At 45.0% G+C, this 22,461-nt stretch overlaps 1 protein-coding gene across 10 annotated transcripts in view; it reads left to right on the top strand.

The window, feature by feature from the left end:
- The window catches only part of PCP4 (Purkinje cell protein 4), a 485,020-nt gene that overhangs the window by 267,806 nt on the left and 194,753 nt on the right, over window positions 1–22,461 (top strand). The window contains exon 1 of one of the 10 annotated variants that reach the window (XM_050784602.1): window positions 15,728–15,737. The exons of the other annotated variants lie outside the window; for them this stretch is intronic. The gene's annotated coding sequence lies outside the window, so the exon portion shown is untranslated. Of the gene's footprint in view, window positions 1–15,727; window positions 15,738–22,461 lie in introns of those variants that run through there. 10 annotated transcript variants of the gene reach the window in all.

The raw sequence follows: 22,461 nt of genomic DNA, 5'->3' as shown, positions 1-22,461 counted from the left end.
GGTTTCTCGGAATGCTCCAGTGTGGTGGATCTGGGCTTCAAACCTGCCAAGCACCTGCCCAAGCACCTGCCCACTTTCAGACATATTTTCTCCTTTCTTGTTTTTTTATATTGCACTAAGCACCAAAGGCAGCATTCTTCACAGCTGTTTGTGGGTGAGAGGAAAGAAGCAGGCTCACCCCCACCCTAATTGTGGAGCTGTGTGTGGTTGCAGTGAATGTGCTGGGATCCTAATAGACTCACAAAGTTTACTGGGCCCTGAGTTTTAATTTCTGTCCCTCCCAACTCTGTGAGTCTATCAAAATACAGCTTTATCTTGCAGTCTGGACTGGCTGAAGGTAAAGGGGATCAAGCATTTCATTGACTTCTCTGGGGTCTTGCTTTCCTTTAGGTCTAGGCTTGGTCATTCATCATTATGTTGTCAACTCTTCAATGCATTTAACAAAATGTAAAAAACATTTAGACAGCATTTTAAATTATTTCCAGAAGATTATTGATCTCAACAATTTAGCCCAGTATTGTTCGAGTATGTTCTGTGGGGATGGAAATGTTCTCTATTTGAATTTCCAATATGGTAGCCGCTGCCTTCTGTGGCTATTGAGCACCAAAAATGTAGATAGCACACCTGATGAATTAAATTTTTTATTTTACTTGATTTAAAATTTACATAGCCACACGTGGTTGTGGCTACTATATTGGACAGTGCAGCTCTAGTCCATAAACAGTTACCAGAAGTGAGAATGCCTTTATTCTTTAGATTTCCTTTGGTTGAGCAGATAACTGTCTGCAATGCATCTAGTCCAACTGCCAGAATCTTGGTGAAGCATAGTGGTATTTTTGGGTTTATTTAAATTTCCTATTCATATAGTAAGGCTGTATTCTTTGTATAAAACAGAAGAAAATTTTTGTTTTATTAAAAAATAATTGATTTATTTAGAGACATGGTCTTGCTCTGTCATCCAGGCTGAAGTGCAGTGACATGGTCATAGCTCACTGTACCCTTGAACTTCTGGGATCTAATGATCCTCCCACCTCAGCCTCCCAAAGCACTAGGGGAAAAACGTCGTTTTAAGTATCACCATAATGAGTAGGTAGAATGCCATTTCTTAAGATGAGTCACATTAAGCATAGGAGAGATACATACTTTGTGGACTTTTTTGGTGACAAACTTTAATTCAATAAACTCCAGTTTGCTTGTCATTCCAAGGCCAACCTCAACAACATAAGCCCTGTGCTCAGTCTTAGAGAAATATTTATGTAGAGAAATAAAAAAAGCAAAGCAACAAAAACATGAATGGAGTGATTTTCTACCTGGCTGGCTGCTTCCACACCGCTCACCCGGTGCAGGCAGCAGTAGATGTGTGGAGGAGGGCGATGACGTGTCCCGCGGCAAGAGTGTCTCCCTCTAACAGTCTCACAAAACTCTGTTGCCTCCTGCTGGGAGAGGAAAACAGCTTGAGGACAGGGTTTTGTCTCACATGTTTGTTCCACTCTGCAGAACTAAGCTTTGAACTGTACTTCATGCACCATGGGTGCACAGAAAAGATTTTCTGGGTAAAACTATTTTGGTGCCATTGTCTTGTAATTATTAGGAAATCAGAAACAGTACAGAATTATTATTTCCTCCAGTATTCTGGAGGATTCTACACTTTGCAGCACAGCAGCTGGCGTTGGCTTGGCTACAGTCTCCTCCCTTCTTGTTTCTCTGGTAACAAATGTTCACGTCTGTTGACAGGGTGATCCAGTGCTGGCCAATCAGGGTGCCTTACTCCCCGCTCCCTGACCCAGGAATTGTTCATGGACGGCAGCTTTGTGCAAGCCCAGATCAGAGTCCTTCTTTGAGGCTATTCTTGCCAGAATCTCAGGAGGCCCCACATGTGTCCCTCAGGGAGCCACAAGAATGGGGGCCAGCTGCTTTCCCCTGTAGCCTTCCCATTTGGAGAAGGCCTCTCAGTAGAAGGAGAGAAGGACACCAAGCAGGGAGGCAAGAGGTGCAGGTGATGGCAGAGAGGGTCCCACTGGTGTCTGGTGCCCAGTCCCCATCGCTGAGGCCCCCAGAGCAGGCCAGATTCTCTAGTTCTTCTTTCAGTTCTTTGAACTCTGCTAGTGTCCTTTCAACCAATTAATTTTCTGTTATAAATGATCCTTAATTGGGTTTCTGCCACTTGCAACAAATATCTTTTATCCTAAACGGTTAAAATGAAAAGTGTGTGTGTTGGGGGCACATGTTCAGGGGAAAGGAAATTCCCACCAGCTTTGGAATCAGCTGAGGTGGGTAAGCATATTCTTCCCCATGTTCTTCTAGCGCAATTCTTTTGTCCCTCTGTTGCTTTGATAGTTTTTAGTGGACATTATCCTAAAATTCAAATACCAAATGCATTTCTCATCCAAGATGAGCCGTGTCACCAATGAACAAGAAGAGCACCAGCATCGTGATTTTGTTTTTTTAAACAGAACTTCCGGACACAGAAAATAACACCACCCTGTCCAAATTTAGGGCCACACTGTCATCGAGGGATAATCAGTTTTTTGTTTTTTTTTTGAGACAGTGTCTTGCTCTAGAGTGCAGTGGTGTGATCTTGGCTCACTGCAATGCACTCTGTCTCCCGAGTTCAAGCAATTCCCCTGCCTCAGCCTCCTGAGTAGCTAGGACTACAGGTGCACACCACCACACCTGGATAATGTTTGTATTTTTAGTAGAGACTGGGTTTCACCATGTTGGCCAGGCTGGTCTCGAACTCCTGGCTTCAAGTGATCCACCCACCTCTGCCTCCCAAAGTGCTGGGATTACAGGCGTGAGCCACCACACCTGGCCTAGTTGTTGTTTTCATTTGCCCAAGACATACTGTTCTGTTCTTCCCCTCAGTCCCTCTGTCTGCAAGTGAAACATTGTCTTTTTAACCTAAATACAAGAAACATGATTAAAACTCAGTAATGGACATGGTCACCAAAAGTTCATGGCAGCATCTTTCATACTAGCCCTGAAGGGGAAACAATCCAAAAACTGTAATGGATGTATTGTCATTTGTTCATACAGTGGAATACCACCCAGCAAAGAAAAGGAATGAACCAGCTCCACGTACACCATTGTGGGTGAATCCCACAAACGTGACTTAGAGTGAAAACCAAACAAATAGAGAGAACAAAATGTGTTTACATAAAGTCCCCAAACAGGCAAAACTAATCAATGGTGTTGGAAGTCTTGACTATGGTCATTGTCCCTAGCCTGTGAGAGGAAGGGAGTTGGAAGAACTTGCAGGGACGAGGTGGGAGCAGGGCTTCTGGGCTGCTGACCACGTTCCATGATGTGATCTGGGCAGTTACCCATGTGTGATTACTTAGTAGGAATGTATCAGTTTGTGTGCTTACAACTTGTGAACTTTTCTGCATGTGACTTATGAATAAAAAAGTCTGAAATAGGCCGGGCGCGGTGGCTCAAGCCTGTAATCCCAGCACTTTGGGAGGCCGAGACCGGTGGATCACGAGGTCAGGAGATCGAGACCATCCTGGCTAACACGGTGAAACCCCGTCTCTACTAAAAAAATACAAAAAAAAAAAACTAGCCGGGCGAGGTGGCGGGCACCTGTAGTACCAGTTACTCAGGAGGCTGAGGCAGGAGAATGGTGTAAACCTGGGAGGCGGAGCTTGCAGTGAGCTGAGATCCGGCCACTGCACTCCAGCCTGGGTAACAGAGTCGGACTCCATCTCAAAAAAAAAAAAAAAAAAAAAAAGTCTGAAATAAAGCCAGTACTCTGGAGGGAAAAATGCCACAAGGAATGAGAAGTGCCTGAGAAAAGCTCCCTTGACATTCACCAAGGAGAAAGCAAATGCAAGTTGGATGGGATAGTGGCTAAACGGAACTCATAGGGGAGAAACGATTGGCATTGATAAGATGAGTTCTTTCTCTGGACTCAGAGCTTTGATATTGGCTTGTCATTGGAATTTGGGTGGCAAGACTGCTTTATGATAAAGACTGAAGTTCTTCAAAGGATCTCCAGATAACTCAGCCTTTTGCTAAACTTCTGAAAAATGAGCAATTAGTTAGTTCTTCAACCCTCAGAAATTGTAAAAGCCAAAATGATTTAAATAAACCAGGAAAATCAGAGCAGAGGAGACAGTTATGGCATGTGAGAAACCTGTTCACTACTCGAGTTGGCCCTAATGTCAAGCCCGGAATACAGAGAGAGGTTTGCCATTGTTGTACCCACCAAATGCTCTTCTAGTCCAAATGCAAAATGCAAAATGGTGGTCTCTGTTTAGACCTGAGGTACAAAGAAAACATTTCAGGGCTGGGCACAGTGGCTCATGCCTGTAATCTAGAACTTTGGGAGGCTGAGATGGATGGATTGCTTGTGCCCAGGAGTTCAAGACCAGCAATGGGTAACATGGCAAAACCCCATCTCTACAAAAAAAACACAAAAATTAGCCAGGTGGGTTGGCATGCTCCTGTAGTCTCAGCTACGTGGAGGGCTGAGGTGGGAGGGTCACTTGAACCCAGGAGGTTGAGGCTGCAGTGAGCTGTGATTGTGCTACTGTACTCCGGCCTGGGTGACAGAGCAAGACCCAGTCTCAAACAACCAAACAAAAAATATTTCAGAAGGGTCTTCTTCTCCCCATGCAAACTGCTAAGCCGACAAGTGCCACAGGGGTACAGATGGAAGGGACCTCTGCTAATCCCTGAGAGAGATGTCAGCTGGGGTTGCTATTACAAAGTTAGCGTATACTGGGAACAAGAGAAAACAAGAGAAACAAGAGAAACATGTTTCTCACAGTTCCGGAGGATGGAAGTCCGAGATCAGGATGCTAGCATGGTCAGGTTCTGATGAGGGATTTCTTCTGGCTTGCAGACTAATACCTTCTTGCTGTAGCTTCTCATGGTGGAAGGGGCAAGGCAGCTCTCTGGGTTCCCCTTTATACAGGTGCTAATCCCATTCATGAGGGTTTGACCCTCATATCCTAGTTACCTCCCATAGGCCCCGCCTCCTAATACCATCAACTTGGGGACTAGGTTTTAGCATCTGAATTACCGGGGAGAGCACACAAACGTTCAGACCTCAACAGGAAGCAAGCCTCTTGGCCCCCGGTTAGCATCCATCTGCAGCTGGGCACCCTGTCTGGTTCTCTGATGTAACTTGTACAAAATAGCGCACTCCTTCCCTCCAGCAGCTGCTCCTCTTCTTCTTCAGACCGCCCCCCCCAATCAGGGATCCTCAAGATTCATGGAATTGACTGCTGGGTTGCATTGTCAGCTCCTATCTCCCCATCCTCCACCGAACTAGTCACCAGACTCACCTCTCGCCTCATCTCAGGAATAATGGTTCTCATCCTCAGCCCACGCTCAAGCCCCTGGAGAGCTTTGGAGTCACAGACACCAGAGACTCTGATTGAGTTGTTCTGGGGGGTGTAGCATGGGCCTTAGAAGTCCTCCAGGGGATTCTGATGTGCAGCCCAGGCTGAGAACCTCCGCTCTGGAATCAGCCTCTTTCTCTGTGCCACTGGGCTGATGGTCCTCATTTCCTCCCTCATTCTCTCTTCTCCGCACTGCAGCTTCCTAACTGGTCTGCTTATGTCCAGTCTCCCTATTCTTGTTCGCTTGTCCTGAACTGTTGATATCCTAATCTAAAACTCTAACCCTGACATTCAAAGCTTTCCAAAAGTTAGTTTCTGCCCACCTTCTGAACCTCACCTTGCTCTGCCCACCCCATGCACCCACACCTGTAGGTGCACAGGTCTGATCCCCTTTCACCAACCTGCTGCACCTTCCTGTTGAAGCTCTCGTCTGTCAACACCCAGCTGGATCTCCATACCTCTGGGAAAGCTTCCTGGATCATTCAATTATTTAACAAATCTCTTCCTTCTCCACTTCCTTACAACATGTGTTAAAAAATTAAAAAAAAAAAAAAATTAAAAAAATAGAGACAGGGTGTCACTATGTTGCCTTGGCTGGTCTCAAACTCCTGGAATCAAGTGATCCTCCTGCCTCCCAAAGTGCTGGTATTACAGGCATGAGCCATCACACCCGGCCAAACACAGCACATTGCTAACGTCCAGGAAACATAGTCTGCCCTGCGTTCCGTATATGTATGGATTTGGCCCCATCCACAGCATATGATAAACGACCTTGCTTCCTCTGAATCTAGAATGGCAATGAAATTCCACTCCTGGGAGAATTGAGAAGTAGCTGCTCAAATAATTTCTTTATTCTGTAGTTCAGATGAAGAACCCAGCTGAAAAAGACTTTTCTTTTTCTTTTTGATGGAGTCTCGTTCTGTCACCCAGGCTGGAGTGCACTGGCGCCATCTAGGCTCACTGCAACATCCGCCTCCCGGGTTCAAGCAATTCTCCTACCTCAGCTTCCCGTGTAGCTGGGATTAGAGGTGCATGCCACCATGCAGGGTTAATTTTTGTATTTTTAGAAGAGTTGGAAGGCTTTTTTTTTTTTTTGAGACGGAGTCTCGCTCTGTCGCCTGGGCTGGAGTGCAGTGGCCAGATCTCAGCTCACTGCAAGCTCCGCCTCCCGGGTTCACGCCATTCTCCTGCCTCAGCCTCCCGAGTAGCTGGGACTACAGGCGCCCGCCACCTCGCCCGGCTAGTTTTTTGTATTTTTTAGTAGAGACGGGGGGAAGGATGTGGATGTTTCTTTAATGTGGATGTCCTGTGACTTTGAAATAAATGAAATAATATATTCTGAACCTCAATTCTAGAGGCAATGGGATTTGAATCAGTGTTGGAACATTCTTTCCATACCCTTTTCCCCTTTTCTTACTCCACTCTAAAGGGTACCAGGTAAAAATATTCCATTTCACTAGCTCCTTTGCAGCTAAAGGGCTTTTTACACAATTCTGGCTGATGAGATACAGGCAGAAGTCCCTAGGGGAGGACTCTCCTGTGCTTTTCCTCTTCTGTCTTCCTGAAATGTAGATGTAATAGCTGGAGGAGCAGCAGCCATCTTTTCACCCTTAGAGTCACGTGATGATGATGATGAAGCTGAAGACTGTAAACACCTTGTGAGCAGCTTTGTTGGCTTTGGGCTTTTAAACTCGATGTTATGTGAGAAAATTAACCTCGTTATTTGTTGAAGCTACCCTTTGTCAAGTTTTCTGTTTGTGTTAAAAAAAAAAAAAAAAGCCGTATATCTCCATGCTCTCTCACACACCTGGGAGAGTGTTCTTAAACTAGCCTGCTTTAAGTTCATACATTAGAAACAAAGGTGCACTCTTAACAGCAATAAGATAATTAACAAGTCTTTTATTTCCTGCAGTTCATTTTCCTTTTACCTCTTATAAATTTCTTGCACTCATTAAAAGAACCTGCTGAGAACTTATTATCAGCTGAACTCTGGACATAGCATGGTGAGCTGGCCACACAGCATCACTGGCAGTGGTATGCTGATAAATGCTTGAGGGAAAGGAGACCTGGTTTGAGCATTTGTCAATTTCTGGGATGTAAACGCTCCCATCATGGTTGAGCCTCCAACAGAGACCTCGCTGAAGGGAGATTTAGGAAGAGATATTCTCAATTGGTTCTTGGGAGTCCCTGGAGCCGGCTGTACTACCCCCTGAAGACAGTGCCCCGAGAGAGCAGAGCAGGGCCCTTGCTAAAATCATTTTCTTTTCTTTTTCTTTTCTTTTCTTTCTTTTTTTTTTTTTTTTTTGAGACAGAGTCTTGCTCTGTCGCCCAGGCTGGAGTGCAGTGGCGCGATCTCGGCTCACTGCAAGCTCTGCCTCCTGGGTTCATGCCATTCTCCTGCCTCAGCCTCCCGAGTAGCTGGGACTACAGGCGCCCGCCACCACACCCGGCTGATTTTTTTTGTATTTTTAGTAGAGACGGGGTTTCACCGTGTTAGCCAGGATGGTCTTGATCTCCTGACCTTGTGATCCGCCCGCCTTGGCCTCTCAAAGTGCTGGGATTACAGGTGTGAGCCACTGTGCCCCGCCGCTAAAATCATTTTCTTAAAGGTGAGCCTTAGAGTATAGCTTCTCTAGATAAAAGTCTTTTGATGGGTACATGCATCTCCAGGGTAAATAGCTAGGAAGCTGAGCAGGTTTGGTCATAGGTCAGTGGCTTTCCTTTCCTTTGAATTCCCCAAAAGTCTTGGCAAGAGCTCCATAGCCTTCCCATTTTCTTGTCTCTCTCTCTCTCTGTGTGTGTGTGTGTGTGTGTGTAAAATGCAGGTTTTGAGACACACCATCCTCACTCTAATTTATTTTTTGGGGGGAATTTAATAGACCCATTGTTTTTTTCGTAGAGTTACGTTTGATCATCAATCCTGGGCTGATCTGGTGTGTTTAGAATTAAGATGAATTATTTCTACCTTTAATCAGCTATTAATAATATAACATTTCTTTTTGCTGAAGTTTATATAGAATTCTCTTACTAGGGAGTATCTGAGCCAAAAGAAGCCTGCCACTCAGTGTTGCCAAAGGCAGACTTTTAGTGATGCTAACTAGGGTGCCTCCCCTCTGGGCGTCCTCACCTTCCCCAATCCCACCCACCTGCTTGATATCTTAGAACTTGCCTATGCTCATGGGTTGACCTGTTGAGAGCCTGATTATGCTCACATAAAGTCACAACTTCACTAATTAGGCCCCATTGACTAGGAATTTGTTATACCTCAATGTGTTTAGCTCATGCTTTTTGTTATACTCTGAAGGGAGTGTTTGCTAAGCAAATTAATAGTGTAATCAAGATCCCAGGGAGAATGCTTAAGAACCAAAGCCAATTTACAACAGAATATAATTGATCATTGAGACAAATAGCATAGGATCTTTCCTGAGAAACATCTTTGTAGGCAAATAATCTCAGTTATTTGATACGCCTAGAAATCATAAAGACCTTTGGTCTGAGTGTTGATATGGGTTGGATTTGTGTCCCTGCCCAAATATCATGTCAAATTGTAATCCCCAATGTCAGAGGAGGAGCCTGGTGGGAGGTGATTGGATCATGGGGGCAGAGCTCCCCCTTGCTGTTCTCGTTGTTAGTGTGTTCTCACAAAATCTGGTTGTTTAAAAGTGTGTAGCACCACCCCGTTTGCTCTCTTCCTCCTGCTCCTGAAATGTAAGATGTGCCTGCTTACCCTTTGCCTTCTGCCATGGTTGAAAGTTTCTTGAGGCCTCCTCAGCCATGCTTCCTGTACAGCCTGTGGAACCATGAGCCAATCAAACCTCTTTTCTTTATAGATTACCCAGTTTCAAGTATTTCTTTATAGTATTGTGAGAACCGACTAATATAAATGTGCTCCCCCAAAGTTTATGTGTTAGAAACTTAACCCCCAACTGCAAAGTGTTGGGAGATAGAGCCTAATAAGAGGTGATTAAGTCCTGAGGGATCTGCCCTCATGAGTTGATTCATGTTGTTATCATGAAAGTGATTAGTTATTGTGAAAGTGAGTTGTTATAAAAGCAAGTTTGGCCCCCTTCTCCCTCTTGCTCTCTTGCTCTCATCCTCTCTTGCCCTTCTGTGTCCCACCATGGGATCACACAGCACAAAGGCCCATACCAGATGATGTTGCCATGTTTTTGGACTTCTAGTCTCCAGAACCATAAGCCAAATACATTATTTTCCAGGAATTATTATCTTTATTCAATATTTTTTATATCAATTTTCCTTTTTATTATACTTTAAGTTCTGAGATACATGTGCAGAACATGCAAGTTTGTTACATAGGTATACATGTGCCATGGTGGTTTGCTGCACCCATCAACCCATCATCTACATTAGGTATTTCTCCTAATGCTATTCATTCCCCTGCCCTCCACTCCCTGACAGGCCCCAGTGTGTGATGTTCCCCTCCCTGTGCCCACATGTTCTCATTGTTCAACTCCCACTTATGAGTGAGAACATGTGGTGTTTGGTTTTCTGTTCCTGTGTTAGTTTGCTGAGAATGATGGTTTCCAGTTTCAACCATGTCCCTGCAAAGGGCAAGAACTCATTCTTTCTTATAGCTGCATGGTATTCCATGGTGAATGTGTGCCACATTTTCTTTATCTAGTCTATCATTGATGGGCATTTGGAATGGTTCCAAGTCTTTGTTATTGTGAATAGTGCTGCAATAGACACATGTGTGCATGTGTTTTTATAGTAGAATGATTTATAATCCTTTGGGTATATACCCAGTAATGGGATTGCTGGGTCAAATGGTATTTCTGGTTCTAGATCCTTGAGGAATTGCCACACTGTCTTCCACAATGGTTGAACTAATTTACACTCCCACCAACAGTGTAAAAGCGTTCCTATTTCTCCACATCCTCGCCACCATCTGTTGTTTCCTGACTTTTTAATTATTGCCATTCTAACTGGGTGCTGAACCCACTACAGTGCAGCAAAGCCACTGTAGCCAGACTGCCTCTCTAGATTCCTCGTCTCTGGGCAGGGCATCTCTGAAAGAAATGCAGCAACCCCAGCCACGGGCTTATAGATAAAACTCCCATCTCCTTGGGACAGAGCACCCAGGGGAAGGGGTAGCTGTGGGTGCAGCTTCAGCAGACTTAAACATTCCTACCTGCTGGCTCTGAAGAGAGCAGCAGATCTCCCAGCACAGCGCTTGAGTTCTGCCAAGGGACAGACTTCCTCTTCAAGTGGGTCCCAGAGTCCTGTGCCTCCTGACACCTCCTAGCAGGAGTTGACAGACACATCATACAGGAGAGCTCCGGCTGGCATCTAGCATGTGCCCCTCTGGGACAAAGCTTCCAGAGGAAGGAGCAAGCAGCAATCTTTGCTGTTCTGCAGCCTCCTCTGATGATACCCAGGCAAACAGGGTCTGGAGTAGACCTCCAGCAAACTCCAGCAGACCTGCGGAAGAGGGGCCTGACTGTTAGAAGGAAACAGAAAGCAATAGGATCAACATCAGCAAAAAGGATGCCTGGGTAAAAATCCCATCAGAAGGTCACCAACATCAAAGACCAAAGGTAGATAAATTTCTCTTCATAAAAATTACCCTGTCTCAGGTATTCTGTTATAGCGGCAGAAATCAATTCTAACAAAGCTAGACTTCTTTTTGGATTATTCTAAAATCCAGATTAGTGTGACTTTACCCTAAATTGTGTGAATGAGAACTTTGAGTGTACTTCAAAGACTTTTTCAGATGCAGAATTATATTTTATAAAGATTATATTAGTTTTTAGTCTTAAATAAGATATATAATCTTTTCATATGATTCCAACTTAAATATGGGTAACTTGCTAATCAGTTCACTTCTGTTGTTTAGTTTTCTTAAATTTAAAAATAGCATTTATCTGCCCACATGAAGACTTGACCATAAATGTTCATAGCAGTTTTTATTTACAGTTATCCAGATCAGAAACAATTTAAATGTCCATCAACAGAAAGACAAAGTTTTATTATGTTCACCCAATGAAATGCTACTTACCAATACAAAAGGAACAAACTAATGATACAAGCAACATGGACAAGTCTCCAAAATATTATGCCAACCAAAAGAAGCCAGATATAAAAGTATCCATGCTATATAATTTCATTAATAAGAATCCTAGAAATGTTTAATCTTACCCTACAGTGTCTGAGAGTAGAGAATGGTTGCTCTGGGTGGCCAGCAGTTTAGAACATGGATATCTTTGGGGATAGCTTTGGGGGCTATTATTCAGCCCACCAATTTGCCCTCAGACTCCTAAAGACTTATGTGTGTCTCACATCCAAGATATAGTTACCCTATTCCAACGTTCCCCAAATTCTTAATCTATTGTATCATCAATTCGAGTCCAAAATCTCATCTAAGTCTCATCAGCTCCAAAGTTCCACATCTCATCACTTAAATCATTGAAATCAGGTACAGGTAAAACTCTGGGTATGATCCATCCTGGGGTACAATTTCTCTTCCTCTGTGGACCTATGAAACTAGAAAACAAATTCTCTGCTTCCAAAATACTAAGAAGGGTATAGCATATCAGTTACAGACACAATTGAAAGGGGAGACAATTGAAGGAAAGAAGCCACTGGTTCTTAGCAATTTCAGAATTCAACAGGACAAACTCCATTAGGTTTCAAGACCTAAGAATAATCCTTTGTGGCTTAAGGCTCAAATCTCTGAAGCCATGGGACTGCCTTCTTGGAGGGCCATGTGGTTTGCACACAAGTCAGGCCATCCTCCAGGTAAAATGACATATTGATAGGTTCTTGGGAGTAGGACATAGACATCCTTTGGGAGCTATTTTCCAGCCTAATATGTGTAGTTGCACAGGTGTATAAACTTGTCAAAATGCATTAAAATATACACTTAAAATGGGTGCATTTTATTTTATTTATTTAGAGACAGTATCACTTTGTAGTCCAGGCTAGAGTGCAGTGGCATGATCATAGCTCACTGTAACCTCGAACTCCTGGGCTCAAGTGATTCTGCCATCTCAGTCTCCTAAGTAGGTGACACTATAGGCCTGTGCCATCATGCCCAGCTACTGTTGCCTAAGCTGGTCTCAAACTCCTGGTCTCAAGTGATCCTCCTGCCTTGGCCTCCCAAAGTGCTAGGATTATAGGCCAAACCTGGCCCATTTTGTTGCATTTAAGAATTATACCTCAATAAAGTTGATATTTTAAGGAAAAATAGGGTTGATTCTTTGTCATATTTGTCACTAAGGATGTTTTCAGACTTAGATGGCTTAAATCCTACAAAGAAATTAGCCACGAAATGTGGAATCAGTTATACAATTATAATTATAGCATAATAAATATAATAATTATAAAATTGTTATAATTTACAGACATTGTAAGATCATCCTTCTTATTTCAAAGTGAACTTCAGATAGCAAGAGGCTCATTACAGCTGGTGAACATTTTTGGAAACATTCTTCCCTTTAGCTTCAGATGCAAAATGCATTAAAGCAAGGAGTATACTTGACGCCTTAAGCACTGAAGCCTGTCTGGAGTGCTCTACCTTGAGGCTCTGACTTTGGTAGGATAACTGACAGGATCTTTAGCTTTGCTCAAGCTGGTGGTTCCTCTCTTTATTGTTCGTGTACGTATGATTCACATAGCTCTCTAAAGGGAAGTGAAGCACTTGCTTATGGAGCTGTGTTCTAGAGGCTAAGTAATCAAAGAGTGCATGGTGTTGAGTTGAGTTCAGTACGGGAATAGTTAGCTCCAATGAGACACATGTCATATTCTACTTGGGAATTCATAATTCAGCTCAGTGTTTCTTTTAGTGCCTTCTATGGGTTACTTGCACCAGAATCATCTTGCTTTACATAAGAATTCACCTGGACTTGTTGAATGGTACCTTCTTTATCCACACCAAGACCTACTAAATTGTAATTTCTATAAGCTGGAGGCCTGAATTCTGCATTTCTTTTCTTTTTCTTTTTCTTTTTTCTTTTTTTTTTTTTTGAGACGGAGTCTCGCTCTGTCGCCCAGGCTGGAGTGCAGTGGCCGAATCTCCGCCCACTGCAAGCTCCGCCTCCCGGGTTCCCGCCATTCTCCTGCCTCGGCCTCCCGAGTAGCTGGGACTACAGACGCCCGCCACCTCGCCCGGCTAGTTTTTTGTATTTTTAGTAGAGACGGGGTTTCACCGTGTTAGCCAGGATGGTCTCAGTCTCCTGACCTCGTGATCCGCCCGTCTCGGCCTCCCAAAGTGCTGGAATTACAGGCTTGAGCCACCGCGCCCGGCGAATTCTGCATTTCTTAAGCTCCCCCGGTGAGTCTCTCTGCTCACCAAAGTCTGAGATCAGTAGATAAAAGAGAATGAGAAAAAGTAGTCAGAGAGGTAGAGGAACCAGGTGGCTGCAGCATCCTAGAAACAAACAGAAGAGCTTCCGGAAGGAGAGTGTTTGTTTCCGCCCTGTCATGCGATATGATGAGATAGAGTAGAATGTTATTGACGGCCAGGAGGTCACTAGTGACTTAAGCACATGCTGCTTAGTGGAGTGGGAAGAGGACAGGGTCCAAGGCAGATGCCCAGGAAGCAAAAAAAAAAAAAAAAAAAAAAAAAAAAGAAAAGAAAAGAAAAAAAAAGGCTCTATTAAACTAGACACATTTTGATGTGCAGTTCCAGACCTGGGTACCTACCCTGATATCACATGTAATGCTGTGCATGTGCACAGAGGTATGAGCAGTAATGTTCTAAAGCATTATTTTTAGTGATAAAAACAGGTTTTAATTGTCCATCAGTAGGGGAAGACTAAATACCCCAGATATTGTACTAAATATCTGTACTAAAGACTAAATATTGTACTAAAGACTAAATACTCCAGTGTTGTGGAGCCTTCTGCAGTATTTACAAAGAATTACATGGAATGCCCTTGGGAGAAAAAAAAGTAAGTTGCAATAAAGCTCTATATTTTATAAATGTATCTAAATGTGGAGGGAATGGTCTAAAGAGAATCATACCATGTGATGATTTTAAGTGGCGCTCTAAGGAGGGGACACGATTGGCGGGGGTGGGGTCAAATATCTTCTTTTGTTAAGACACAGCTGTTGTGAATAGTGCTGTGATGAACACACAAATACATGTGTCTTTTTGGTAGAAGGATTTATTTTCCCATTGGGTACAGATGGACATAAAGATGGCAGTGATAGGTACTGAGGACTGTAACCATCTGATGGGTTCTTCCTGCCTGCTGCTAAAGAAATGTTAGCAGCAGTGAATCTGTATGGACCTGCAGCCACTTCAATTCTCGCCTCCTCAGAAGAAAGGATTTGACCAAGAGGCGTAAGGCAGAGGGAGAGACCAAGGCAAGTTTTTTAGAGCAGGAATGAAAGCTCATTAAACACTTTTAGAGCAGGAATGAAAGGAAGTCAAGTACAGTTGGAAGACAGCCAAACAGGTGACTTGAGAGGTCAAGTGCACTGTTTGACTTTTGACTTGGGGTTTTCTACCTTGGCATGCTTCCAGGGTGTTGTGTCTCTTCTCCCCTAGTTCTTCACTTGGGGTGGGCTGTCCACATGTGCAGTGGTCTGCCGGCCCTTGGGAGGGGCTGTATTTGTAGTGTGTTTACTGAAGTTGTACACACGTTTACTTGAGGCATTTTTCCCTCGCCAGTTGAATGTTCTTAGGGGAAGGTCATATACCAGTTAAGCTCTGCCATTTTTCCTCTTGTTGTGTGTATGCTTGAGTCCACTTGCTCAACTTCTGAGATCTTACTGGGGAGCTGCTGATCACCAGTTTCAGGTGTTTCTATTGGGGGACTGCCTTTCTCTGGTGCCAGTTGTGACTAATTATTATATTATTTTAGAGAGATAGTTTAAGAACCACCTAACCATCACCTGATGGTCACCTGACATTCCTGGTTGTGGGGGCCCTCTCCTGCCCTGCTCATGGATGACTAACTACCTACTGTAAAACATCCTCCCCTGTGCTCGCTGCTGATTGGTTGGGGCAGAGATGAAATTATAGGGGGTTGAAGCTGTTCTCCTGCATGCTGAATCACTTATGTGTGGGGCCACAGAATGGGGTGGGTGGGTCTAGGTGGTGCCATGGGTGTCAGACTTGCAAAAAATCTGAAAAGATACCTCAAAAGGCCAAGCTACAATAGTAGTGTTATTTGCAGGAGTAATCGAGGAAGTTGCATAGTTTATAACCTCTGGAATAATGGCTCGTAATCATGCCTGTCTGTACCTTAGCGGGTCTCAGGCTCCTCTCCTCCCCGCAGCCTAATCGCCTCCTATTAGCTTTACGAAAGTGGTTGAGTTCTGGGCAAGGCTTCTTATCATTTAAATGATAGCCTAAATGTCTTTCAAAGTTAGCTAAGCCCGATAGCCCTGGAATAATTAAGGGAAAGGCAAGATGGGGGGCGGGTTAGCTCAGCTCACTGTTACAATTGCTCTCCTGATATAATTTTTGCGAAGGCAGCTACAGGACTACTTAGGGGGGATGGAGGGGAGCAAGGGATGGAAAACAATCGATTGCTATGCTTACTACCTGGGTGATGCAATTCGTGCCCCAAATGTCAGCATCACACAATATACCCATATAACAAACCTCACATGTGCCCCCTGCACCTAAAATAAAAGTTGAAATTATTTCTTTTTTAAAAAAGGACACAGCCTTTGTCATACACTTCCTGGGGCTGAAATCCGAGCTTTGCCTTCTACTGTGTGACTTTATGCAAGTTATTTCGTTTATTTGGGACTTAAATTCCTCATCTCTAATATAAGGATAAAATAACATTACCTATGTGTTATACAGCCAATGAGCAAAGTAAAAAAAAAAAAAAAAAAAAAAAATCAGAACGTGCTTCCAGGAGGCTTGCATAGACTAAAAACTCCACAAATGTTAGCTATTATTATATTGTGAGCGGTGAGCAAAAATGACTTCAATGTTGTGTAAAGCGTCTGAATTTTAAACCGTGAAACTGTATCTTCAATGTATTATAAGTGTAATTAATAATCATCATTTAAAAAATAAATAGATAAAGTAACAGAAGTAGAAATGCAGATGACTCCATCAAGAAGTTTAAAGAAAAGAAGGGGAAGAAAGGCAGCTCAGGGAAAAGAAATGAAACATCTCCATTTAAACATACTCAATGGGCTTCACACTTGTTCACACGTCTGCACTGTACGTTTAAGTTCGAGGCTCAATACCAGCTAGTTGAGTAACACCAACCCTTAAAACCCACTGCTTTACTGATAATGCAAATGAACTGGAGAGACATAAAATAGGAGCAGAAATTTACCTTAAAAATCACAAATTGATGTCCATGTATTAAGGGAAATTTATCAACATAACTAGAAAGCAATTGAAGCCAAGAACTAAGGTGCCCTATGGAAAAAATAAAGCATGATTTGCACAGTTCCCAGGTTCAGGACACATTGGTAAACTAGATGGCAAGACTAGATTATTCATGCCTCCCCCTTTTAGACCATATAGGATAACTTTTTGACGCTGCCATGGCATTTGTAAGCTGTCATAGCGCTGGTGGGAGTGTAGCAGTGAGGACCACCAGAGGTCTCTTCTGTTGCCATCTTGGTTTTGGTGAGTTTTGGCCAGCCAGCTTCTTTACGGCAACCTGTTTCATCAGTAAGGTTGTTATGACCTGTATCTTTTGCCCACCTCCTATCTCATCCTGTGACTAAGAATGCCTTAACTGCCTGAGAATACAGTCCAGTAGGCCTCAGCCTTATTTTACCCAGCTTCTATTCACGATGGAGGTGCTCTGCTTCAAACTCCTCTGACGAAACCATCAGAAACCAGAGGGAAGGCAGACACCTCAAGGTGACACTGGCCAAGAACCAAACAGGCATCATGTGTCCCAGTGGAGGCCAGCCCAGGACGACACCTGAGCCACAGACGATCCCTCTCACACCCAGATGCTATCTAAGGCCCATGGCAACCGGATGCCACCCTGAGCGTGAGGTAGGAGGCAATTAACCCCTGGTTGGCTGAATTGACCCAGAGAACTGAGTTGACCTTAAATTATCAGTGTTGAACATTCTTCTAAGAAGACGTGGGGAAAGCTTGAGATAGAAATTAAATTCAGACATACTAAGCATGTAAAAATAAGGGATGTTCCATCTGTTGCCCACCCAAGGATAATAGACTGACAATTCAGGGGTGTTAGCAACATGCCAGGCACTGTGCTAAGTAACTGCCACTGATTAGACCGTTTAATAATTACAACTGAGTGGGTGGTTAATGATTGTTATTTCATTGTTTTAGATGAGAAGCTCAGAAAAGTCAAGTAGCTTCGTTAAGATTGCACAACTATGGCCAGGCACGGTGGCTCAAGCCTGTAATCCCAGCACTTTGGGAGGCCGAGATGGGCAGATCATGAGGTCAGGAGATCGAGACCATCCTGGCTAACACGGTGAAACCCTGTCTCTACTAAAAAATACAAAAAAAAAAAAAAAAAAAAAAACCTAGCCTGGCGAGGTGGTGGGCGCCTGTAGTCCCAGCTACTCGGGAGGCTGAGGCAGGAGAATGGCGTAAACCCTGGAGGCGGAGCTTGCAGTGAGCTGAGATCCTGCCACTGCACTCCAGCCTGGGCGACAGAGCGAGACTCCGTCTCAAAAAAAAAAAAAAAAAAAAAAAAAAAAAAAAAAGATTGCACAACTAGTAAATGAGGGAATCGGGCGTGCTGGGATTTTTAAGGTGCATTTCCCTTCTGAATGGCAGAAAACTGAAATGTGGAGTCAGTGAGACATCCAGCTATCAGCTTTATGCGTTGGGTCCTATGGTAGAGAGAATGCATCTCAGGTCTGAGCCTGAACTTTCACCCTCATGCTCCTTCATAGCCCCGTGTCTCCAGAGCCTAGGCTTCAGACATTGCTCTGGGTTGGGATTCCCAGGAAACAGACTCTGAGATGGAGATGTGCATGCAGGTGGTGACCGGAAATGGCTCTGAGGGACAGCCCCTGTGAGGGAGGGAGGGAGCAGGATGCCGCAGGAGAAATTGAAGTGCAGTAGGGATGCAACTGAGGCCTCAGCTGATCTCATGGAGAGCTTTGAAGCTTGGGTGGCATTTCAGAGATGCCTTGAATTAAAGTTTCGGGAGCTGGGTCTTTATATCCCAGCATCAATGAGTCACTGGATGCAGGCTACCCCTAAGGAGGAGGTGAAAAGTTGGATAAGGCAGCTCTCTTTGGCTAAAGACAAACTTGAGGAGGAATTCAGGGGCAAGCCAAGAAACACTGCTGGCGTCTGAGCAATGCGCGCCCTGAACCGAGGGCAGGAGTTGGCCAACAGACCTCAGCAACCACTGCAGTCCACCGGCAGCATTCTGCCACGTTCCAGAAGCTCGCTTGATGTGGGCAGAGCTCCTCTGGGATTTGGTTGATCTCTTTTCCTGGAGAAACCTACAATGGAAAGATTATTGAGACAAACTGATGTCTCTATGCTGAAGTGATCTTGGGACAATGACAGATACTCATGACTTCCCCCATCAACTACCCAGTCTTGATCCTCCTCACCCCCAGCTAGCACTGCTAGACCTAGACTTTGATGGTCCAGGGTGGGGGCTGCCCAGACTCTCATCCCTCGGGGTCTCTGTCCTCTGCTCACCATACTTCCTCGGTTTACGACTGAGGTGCCCTCCATTTGTTATCAATATTTGGTCAGCGAGGACTAATAGACACCCCCGTGGATCACGTGGGTGCTAAAAGTGTTCTTCCTTCCTTCCTTGTGCAACAGCAGCTTCCTCTTCTCGGCTCCTGGGTTCAAGCGATTCTCCTGCCTCAGCCTCCCGAGTAGCTGGGACTTCAGGTGTGCACCACCACGCCAGCTAATTTTTGTATTTTTAGTAGAGATGGGGTTTCACCATGTTGGCTAGGATGGTCTTGATCTCTTGACCTTGTAATCTGCCCACCTTGGCCTCCCAAAAGTGCTGGGATTACAGGCGTGAGCTGCTGCGCCCCACCAGCAGCCTCTTTTTTAATGATTAGGGCCAATTAGTCCTGCCAGATGGTGACACCTCTTCTTGCTGCTGGTTGTATGGAAAAAGGAGCCTGAAGTGTCAGGGAGGCAGTCCCAGTTTAATGTGTAATGAGACTATTGCTGTGTGTGTCTCTTAGTGGAAAGAGTCCCCTCTGGGGGAGTTGCAAGGATGGGAAGCACAGCTCTCTAAGGGAGCCACTGGGAGCAGTGATAAGTAGGGCAGCACTCCTTCCAGCCACTGAATCCCATACTCACGTTAGACCTCCTGGGGACACAGTGCCATGCCTTGGTTATTGATTTCGAGAGAATATTGCATCTTGTAGTGTAGCGCTCCATCCTTGCAGGATATTATCTCCAAGCTGTATCCTCAAAGGGTAGCTTCATTGAGCTATCAGGACAGAAGCTCCAGGGCAGTGTGGGATGTAATGGGACCGGTGAACCCGTGCTCACTTGCACGCTGTCAAACGTCCTTTGCCGTGAAGCAGGTCCCTGGGTCCAAAGGCACGTCATGCAGGATTCACGTGGGTGGACCAGATGTTTTGTAAACCCTTGGATAGCGATGGTGCCTGAAGTTCTGTGGACAGGAAAGCCAAACTCCCACCAGAGTATGAGTTAATTCCTGTCAAGCAGAATCATTCCCCTCCAGAGTGGCTGGTTGGTCTCTGAGTGATTGTGCCGTATTGGGGGCTCAGGGTTGTTCTCTGTGGCTTGCAGGTTGGGTATTTAGTAGCTAGATCAGCCTTGGTGAGTTGGAGACCACGCTGTTGGGTCCATGCATAGCCTCCTTCCCTGTCACCACGGCTGCTTTGTTCATGGGTTCATTGTGCCACTATTGGAGTGAGCAGTGAGTGAGGAGGGCTGAACCTCAGTTAGCTGAGTCATTCTGCCCCCTTGGTTGTTTGATGTCTCTTCCACGGTGAATGCTCTCTTGTGGAAACTAAGTAGGACATGACCATCTTTATGTTTAATGCTCATCCTGACAGGACCATTCACAGGCCTTGTTGTCCCAACCTTTGAATCTTTCTTCTTCTAAGTCACTAACAACCAGCCAAGCCATTCACCACTGCCAATGGATCTATGTATGTTTTAACCTCGGGCCACTTTTGTTTCTGCTCCAAGTAGATGACATTGGGAGGAAGTCCCTTGTTACGTCTTTCAGAGGCACCCCGAGTTCTCAGGGGCTGTAGTGCAGGAAGAGTCCATTTTCAGCTAGTTCCATGTAGCAATCTGCCATCTGTGAACCAAGCATTTCCCTCCCTGCTAAGTAGGTAAAAAGGGACAAGCCCCTTTCCCTGCCACTGTGTGGTCACAGGTGTTAACTGAAGGGAAAACACTAGTTAGAAGTGGTGGACGACAGGCCGGGCTGGGTGTGGGATGGTGTCTCAGACACCTGCCAGTGCAACTTACAAGTGCCTTCTGGCCCTACTGGTGCTCCGTCATGAGAATTATTTGCAGATTGCTTGTCTGACCTTATGAGTTAGGGGGTCCTGACCTGAACCCAGGTCATGGTGGGCTGGCTGCATGGTCACTTGTTGCCGTGGTTAGGTAGCAGGACAAAGCTTTTTTCAAATAGTGCATATTTTTCTGCTGCTAATGACGTGAGCTTGCTCTAGACCTAAGGGTCTGCGCTGTGATTCTCCTGTTGAGCCTTGTCTTAAATGCCACCTGGTGTCTTTTCCCACTAGGGCCTGCTGGGCTGTGTGGACCAAGCAGCTGGAACACTTGCACCTCAGCCTGGACCTGCTCTTCCTTCTCTGGGTCTCATGCAAAACTGGCATCTTTCATGTCACAGGGTAAGTGTGTTTGAGCAATGTTCCCAAGGGTGGGAAGTGCTGCCTCCAGAATCCAGAGAAGTCTGCCTGGCCTTGTGCTTCCTTCTTAAAGATGGGAGGTGTAAAGTGCAATGATTTTATATTTTACTTTAGAGGGACTGTCCCAGCAAGCCCCAGACCACTGGATCCTTACAAACATTCTGATCTACGGGGTCCCTGGTCTTCACAGGGTTTCTCTCTTATCTTTCTTCCCACCTCCTGGCAACATACTTGCTACATTTTGTTCATTCAGCCTTAATGTGTCCACATGGTGGACCAACACGATGCTCTGTGGAATGTCTATGTGGTCCTGGTCTTTTCAGCCTGTATCCTGATATCCTGACAGAGAGCTGGAGAATTAACATCACCCTGGGAAGAGCCGCGAATGAGTACTGCTATCCATCCCACGTGAGCGCGAGCTGCTCCTACTCCTCCCTGCTGATAAAGAGGAGAAACTACATTCATCGGATCCTTGGCTGTGTGCCATGTTTGTGGTCACTGGCTCTAGGAAAAGTACCACGTGGGCTCAGCAGCTGTGCTTGGGACTACACTCCGGTGAGTTTGCAGTCCTTCACTTTCACCTTCTAAGATGTCTGTGGCTTGGAAGGAGCCTGATTAGTGAATGAAAAAGGGATATGATAGAATCCATTGGCCTTGCTTCCCCTGCATCTACTGTTTCCCTTGGGATACAATATTATTTTTGATTTACTGTCTTGGCCTGAAGGCAAACATAAGTTTTTGCTTGGCTCTCCCCGCTTTGATAGCTCTTACCCTGCAGAACAAGGAATCTACACCTGGTGTATTCGTTTATTAGGGCTGACATAACAAGTACCACACTCTGGGTGGCTTAAACACAAGAAATGTGTTGTCTCAGTCCTGGAGGCCAGAAGTCTGAGGGCTGGCTCCTCTGAGGTCGTGAGAAGGGATCCACTCCAGGCTCTCCCACAGCTTCTGCTCGTTGCTGCAGCCGCTGGTGAGCTTTGGCTTATAGAAGCATCGCTGGGGTCTCTGCCTTCATCTTCATGTGGTATCCTTCTTGTGTGTGTGTCTCTGTGTGTACATTTCTGCTTTATAAGGACATCAGGCACATGGGTTAGGGCTCACCCTAGTGACCTTATCATAACTCATTACATCTACAATGACCCTTTTTTCAAATAAGTTCACATTCTGAGGTACTGAACATCAGGACTCCAATATATAATTTTTTTTGGGGGAGGGAAGACACAATTCAGCCCGTAACTTGTGGGTTCTGCCAACTGTCAAGTGTGCCCACTCCAATTACACATGGTGGATGGGGAAGCACCCACTGGGTGAGTCTATGGGCCTGATGGGCCTG

This window comes from Macaca thibetana, chromosome 3 (genome assembly GCF_024542745.1).
Source record: "Macaca thibetana thibetana isolate TM-01 chromosome 3, ASM2454274v1, whole genome shotgun sequence".
Lineage (NCBI taxonomy): Eukaryota > Metazoa > Chordata > Mammalia > Primates > Cercopithecidae > Macaca > Macaca thibetana.
Note: the sequence above shows the minus strand (reverse complement) of the source record. Positions and strands in the feature narration are given on the sequence as shown.